Source organism: Sorex fumeus, unplaced genomic scaffold (genome assembly GCF_029834395.1).
Source record: "Sorex fumeus unplaced genomic scaffold, SorFum_2.1 ptg000009l, whole genome shotgun sequence".
NCBI classification, from domain to species: Eukaryota; Metazoa; Chordata; class Mammalia; order Eulipotyphla; family Soricidae; genus Sorex; species Sorex fumeus.
In genome coordinates, this window is record NW_026606066.1 from 27608974 (window position 1) to 27615772 (window position 6799).

The window sequence follows — 6799 nt, forward strand, 5'->3', positions numbered from 1 at the left end:
ACGGAGTAAACATTTGGTCAAGAACTGTTTTGCAGGAATGAGAGAGTGTAAAGCTTAATTCCGTGGAACAGGTGGAAGAGCACGTTGGGTTACACGGGGGACAGAGCGAGGCGTGACTTTCAAGCAGTGTTGGAGCTTTGCAGGATGCCTGGAATGGAGCAGTCAGTAGCAGTGTTTTTTTTTTTTTTATGGATGGATGAAGAACATCTCTTTGTTGGAAGTCCCGTCTTCTTGTGTACTTAAATTGTGGGTCATCCCAGGGTCACTCTGGAGAAGTTATTTAGACAAGGAATATATGTGGGGACACCTTCTAGCAGCCTGGGGATCCTTCAGCCACGCCCTCCCGCTGCAGGCTGAGCGTTCCTCCTGGTGGCCAGCAGGTGGCAACCCTGAGTCGATTATTAAGGCGACCGCGAAGCCAAGGGCGCGTGGATTGGTTTGGGGGCTGGAGCCCCGAGGGGCCTGCTGGGGCGGGGCGTCCCATTCCTCAAACGCCAGGCCCGAAGGCGGGTTGCTCCAGCATATTACCAGGCACCCCTAGAACAATAGTCAAGAAAGACCGGGAAGCTCTCAGCCCCAGCGCGGGTGCAATTCTGCTTTTTAAAAATTTATTTTCCAGGAGTTAAGAATTTCCGGAAGCTCCACAGCCAACGTCTTAAGGAACCAAAGAAACTAATCTGAAAATCCAGCCATCTAGATCTGGATTTGAGACATTATTCACAAGCAGCCTTTCATTTCACCCGCATCAAGTACAGAATCCATCACCAGGCTAATTTTAGAGCTTCTCATCACTTCTCAAAGAAATCCTGCGCACTTGAGCTAAAACCAGCGTCTCCTCCCATCCCCTCCACACCTAATGGGCCACGAATCTATTTTCTGTCTTTGCGGGTGGCTTGGGTGGGCACGTCTTCTAAGTGGAGTCAAGTCCTGTGATCTTTGGGGTCAGGAATCTTTCTCTGAACATGCAATTTGGGGGATTGTCTGAGCAGTAGCATCTATCAATGTTCTATTTCATTTGTTCCATTTTATTTGGTTTTATTTTTTGTTTGGGGGCCATATCTGTCAGTATGACCAAGGATCCCTCTTAGTAGGATTCAGGGGACCATATTCAGTGCTAGACATCGAACCCATGTTGGCTGTGTGCAAGGCAAGCACCCATCCCACTGGGTTGCCTTGCTGGCCTTTCTGTTTCATAATTAAATGAATTCTGCTACGTAGAGAGCAAAGCCCATATTCTTTGCGTGTTTATGACCCGATGGACAGTTGAGATCTTTGCACCCCTATGAGACCTCCAGTGAGCACAAGTTTTCATGTGGAAGTGTTTCATTCCTTTGTGCATAAGCCTAGAAATGGAAAGGCTGATTCTGTGAGGATTCTGTTTGACATTCAGAAACTGTCAAACCGTTTTCCAGAATGGATCTAAAATGTCAGTTCCTTTTGATTTTTTTCACAGCCAAGCTCAGTGCCTTGCGGTTTGGGATGATACTTAGTAGTCATTCTTGGATCAGTAATCCATGAATTACAAAAAAAAAAAAAAATTTTTTTTTTAGAGTGGGGGCACAGCTGGCAGTGCTCAGGGCTTACTCCTGGCAGGTTTCAGGAGACCTTATGTGCGGGGAGCTGAAGATTGAATCCGGGTTGGCGAGGTGCAAGGCAAGTACCCCACCAGCTGCGCTATTGCTCCAGCCCACACCAAAGCTCCTCCTGTGACACCCAGAACCAGCTGCTGCCACTCACTACTGCCCATCCCATCTTGCTGTGGTTTTTAATTCAAGGGCAAGAGAAGATTTCCTCTTGTTCAGCCTTACTGTCTTCCTTTTCCTCCTTTCAACTACAAGTAGAAAGAAAATCACCCTTTGGACCTTGGGATGACCTTGGACCTTGGGATGACCTTTAGATCTCGCTCCCAGCATCCTCGCAGGCGTGTGTCTGGATGCCATGCCCTCACTCATTAAGTCATAAGTAGTAGAACTTATTATGAGGACACTGGTTGAGATTTCAGACTCCCGGTATGGGGTACACCTTACACTCCTCATTCAAGTTGTGCTGTAAACAAGTCTTGTGAATGATCTGGATTGTACAGTAGGGAGGCATTTGCCTTGTACACCCAACCCTTGTTCAGTCCCTGGCACCCCATGTGGTCCCCTGAGCCCTGAGAGGAATGATGCCTGAGCACAGAGCCAGGAAGAAGTCCTGAGCACTGCTGGGCGTGGCCCAATCCCCTCCTGTCCCACCCCTGATCCCAAAAGGAGTTCCATGAAGAAGGCAGGAGACAGATGGGGTGTGAACTCAAGGGTGGGCCTTCCTGCCCCCTACCTTTGCTTCATCTTAAGCATTCTACTTTGACTTAAAGGAGGGAAGCATCGTAAGATACAGAAATATTCTCCTTCTGAAAGGAAAGCTTTGCTGAACGCTGCTGTCTCTTTGGGGACGTGGGAGGGGAAGCAGGACACAGTATCTCCTGGGTTTGCTCTAACCCAGCTGAGCCCCCCTGTGGAAGTGGGGACCGGCATTCTCATAATGCTGGCCGGAACTGGAGGGAAGTCTTGGCCCCTGGTGGTGCTGGGGACTCTAAATGCTAAATTCGCTCGGGAAATGCTCTTCCAGCCAACTTCTGCAATCCACTGCTCACAGACAGAGATGCAGACCAGGAGAAATGAACCGATGTGAAATGGCACATAAGTGTCACCAACCCTCTCTGCCTGGAGGCTAGAGTGTGCTGGACTCTCTCAGACAGAGCCAGGAAAAGGCAAGCAAAGGGGACACTCAAGAAGCAAGAGGAGCCAAGCTGAAGGACAAGAGGGACAGAGGGAGAGGAAAGAAGGGGAGGAAAGGAGTACTGGGTGGGGTGGAGGCCAGAGGGGAAATGAAAGGAGAGAGAATCGGGCAGGAATCTGGATGCCGAGAGTAAGTCCATGCAGTATTTTCAAGGAGCTTTCTCAAATATTTAAAACCCACTCTTAGGGGCCAGAGCTATGTATCGTACAGTGGGTAGAGTGCTTGTCTTGCACGTGGCCTACCCAGGTTCTAACCCCAAAACCTTATTTCATCCCTTGATCCCCACCAGGAGTGATCCCTGAGCAGAGAGCCAGGAGTAAGCCCTAAGCACTGATGGGTGTGACTCAAAATAAGAAAATAAAAATAAAAATGATACCCAGTCTTACCCTGGGTCATTTTTTTTAAGGGCCAGGAGAGATTTGGATTTTCAATTCTATTTTCCTTCCTGTCAGGCTGTATGCCAAGGCTGAACTATGGAATCGCTCGCATTTACATCGGTTACATAAGCTAACTCCTGTCTTTGCTGAGATTTGGAATAGTCAAAGAACCAGGAATGTTTTTTTCAATTTCCATTTTGTCAGCTGCTTGGGTTTCTATTTTGAGAGGTGCTAACTGTTAAACATTGTTATTCACTCGTGTTCCCTAAATAACTTTTAATTAGTTTTAATTTGGACCGAGAATCTTCTCTTGTTGATACGGTGACAGGAATTATCAAAAATAAAATTGATGAAAAGCTGACTTCAGAAAAAAAAAAAAGCTTGCACCAATATAATATTTTAAGTAGCAACCTCAGCAGATACTGATCATTTAAATAATTAAATTTTGTATTTTAACAATTTTCCTCCAAATGATACTTATATCGGTGAAGTGATCCCTTAACAACCCCTTTTCATCTTTCATGTAAATTTCTAACGATGGAATTTCCCCACCACTTTCTGTGGAATTAATTGCACTGGTGTAAGAAATGAATCACACCAAGTAGGTGATCCAGAGCCTTTGTTTGGTTTGGGTTTGGGTTTGGCTTTGAAGTCACTTTTGGTGGTGCTCAGGGTTTACTCCTGGCTCTGTGCTCTCACCTCACTCCTAGAGGTGCCTGGAGGATCATATGTGGTGCCAGGGACCAACTAGTCAGCTACACTCAACAGCAACTTAGCCACCGTGCTATCTCTCTGGCCCATGTTACATAATCTTTGAAATTCTGTGTCTGGCTGGATGGTGACTATATCATTATACAGTGAAAGTGTTGAGTAATAATCCTCTCACCTAAAAAAAAATGCCAAGAACAAGTTTTTCAGAGCTCCCTGAATATCATAGACAATACAGAAATATAATATTGTTTGTATATTCTGGAGCCGCCCTCAGTATCAGTTGGTCCATGCACTGAGCCACTTGGCCCACACAGCCTGGCTGTATATTTCTAGGAGTGGCCCTGGGGCCCCCTGAGCACTATTTGGGAGCATTCATATCCTGCAGAAAAAAAATACACAAAGTTGGTAGTTTTCAGTGAAATCTTCCTCTCCCCACTGCTGCACTTTCAGACAGTGGCATAGGTTGTCCCCTGACTATTAGTACATGAATCTGAGAAAGTCTTCACATCCCATTAGGTAAAAAAGTGAATAATACTGCAGAGCTAGTATTCCTGGAGTCAGCCCATAGCCTGTTTCAAAGTGAACAAAGCCTTCTGAGTCCTGTTGGGTAAAATTCTGTCAAAAATCAAAGAGAAATCAATATGGGTTTCTGATGCATCAAAGAAACACCCTCAGAGAATTCCACACATAAAATGGATTCCACTGTGTTCTAGCTTAATCCAAAAATCCATCAGTCTTAGATGCAGGAGTGGTTTTCTTAGTGAGAGAACTTGGGAGATATGGGGTAAATCTGTCTAGAGGAGCAATCAACTGGAATCTGATTTACTGGCTAATTTTCAACATTTCCCTAAGTGCTGAGTCATTTAGTCCCGGGATCACTTGGTTAATCACAGACCAGGGGTGGCCTTGTGTGTTACCGTGCTACAGAAAGAATCGTTTAGTGCTTCATGGCTCAGCAGAACCGAGTATAAATGTGTGTGAATATTTGTGGATTTCCCCCTCTCTTTTTATCATAGAGATCTTGCAAGTTCCAAAATACGTATCATTTTTTGGGCTTGAGCGATAGTACAGTGACATTTGCCTTGCACGAAGTTGACCTGGATTTAATCTTCGGTACCCCATGTGGTCCCCTAAGCACCTCCAGGAGCAATTCCTGAGTGCAGAGCCAGGAGTAATCCTTGAGCATTGCCTGGTGTGGCCTGAGAACAGAACAAAATAAACAAAAAAATGTATCAGCTTCATAATGATCTGAGGGGGAAGGGACTTTCCCAGTAGTACTGGGGGCCCCAACTGGCAGTCCTCAGGAAGGATCCAACTTTGTGCATGCTAGACACGTGTTCCAGCCCTTGAGCTATTTCTTTAGCCCTAACGAGACTGACTCGCCAAGGCTGATTTTTTTAGGTAAGCCCGGCTTGATTTGTCATCCTGCCTTCACAGAACATCAGCCTGTTCTATGGCCTGCTAGTGCTATGTACATTGCCAGCTTCTCTGTGTTCTTTCTGGGTGCCTCATGGTGATGTGTTCGCAGACACCAGCTTAATCCTATTATAAAACTAGGGCCCAGGAGAGTTCCCTGAGTGTGCCTGGGGCTCCAGGATAGACTTAGCACATCTGCTGGAGGGTTTTTATCTTACCTGAAGACCTGAAGGGAGAGAAAAAAGAATGAGACCACTTAAACAGTTTTTTGTAATGTGCTGCCAATTCTTTAGTTAATTTGTGGTGAAGTAAATTATGCACTAGGCATCCATTCTGAGGCCAAACCCAATGCCGATTAATAGAGTGGTAGAATAACTATCTATCTATCAGAACGCCCATCAGCAGCCCACTGATGGTCCTGAGCACAGAAGCCGAAGGCACTGGCTTGTCGTGGGAGGGCTATGGAACAGCAGCTCCTGACCACAGGTGTGGCGGACCTGTCAAACCCTATCCTTGGCCAAGAGCAGTTGGAAGAAGGAAGAAGAAACCTCCAAACCCAGGGACAGGACTCACCCTAAGACTGAGAGTTCCTGGCCAGTGGGATGCTGGCAGCACCTTAAAGGAACTTCTGCCGGCTTGGAGCTGTCAGATGGGCCCAACCTCTGAGCTCCGAGACTCAAAGACAACCTGCAAGAACTGTGCTCAGGACTCTGCCAGGGGTGGCCCATCACTCCCAACTCCTCACCCCAAGTCTCCACTTTTGCTGGGAGCCATTCTTTAGCACCTCCTCAGTGCCCTCCTACCCTTCACCTGCTGTTCTCAGGTCCCTGGAAGATAGCACCCACCTGGGCCAAGTTCAGGCTTCCTGTGCCTGACTCCATGAGGCCACTCGCCAGACTTGACACTGGCTTCTACCAATGAAGGACATTAAGTCTTCTTTTTCTGGGAAAATAAATGCAAAGGTCACTTTCTGGTGGATGTGAAAGAGACCAGAGAAGACAGGTGTTGTCTGGAGTCCCAGTTCCTTGGAAACACCCCCTCCTCTGACATTAGAGCACCACCTGCAGGCAGATTCGAGAAGGACCCATGTGAGGTGTAGGTGTTGACCAGCCTACAGAGGAGCAAGAGTCTTCAGAGAGTCCATCAGCCTCACTGATTCTTCTGTCTGCTGGCTGAACCGGGAGTGATGGTTTCTTCCCATGTTCCTAATCGAGGCACAGTGTCAAAGGAACAGAACTAATTTTCTCCCCCGCCCTCTTTTTGGGGCGGGCAGGCCATATCCGGACATGCTCAGGGGCTGTTCCTGCCTCTGCACTGGGGGACCTTACAGAGATAAAACCAGGGTTGGTGAGCCAAAGACCTTGGACAGCTGGTAAGACATTTGCCTGGCATACAGCTGACCCAGGTTCAATCCCCAGAATCCATATGACACCCCCGAGCCTGCCAGGAGAAATCCTTGAGCTCAGAGCTAGGTGTAAGCCCTGAGCATGCTGGGTGTGACCCCAAACCAAACAACA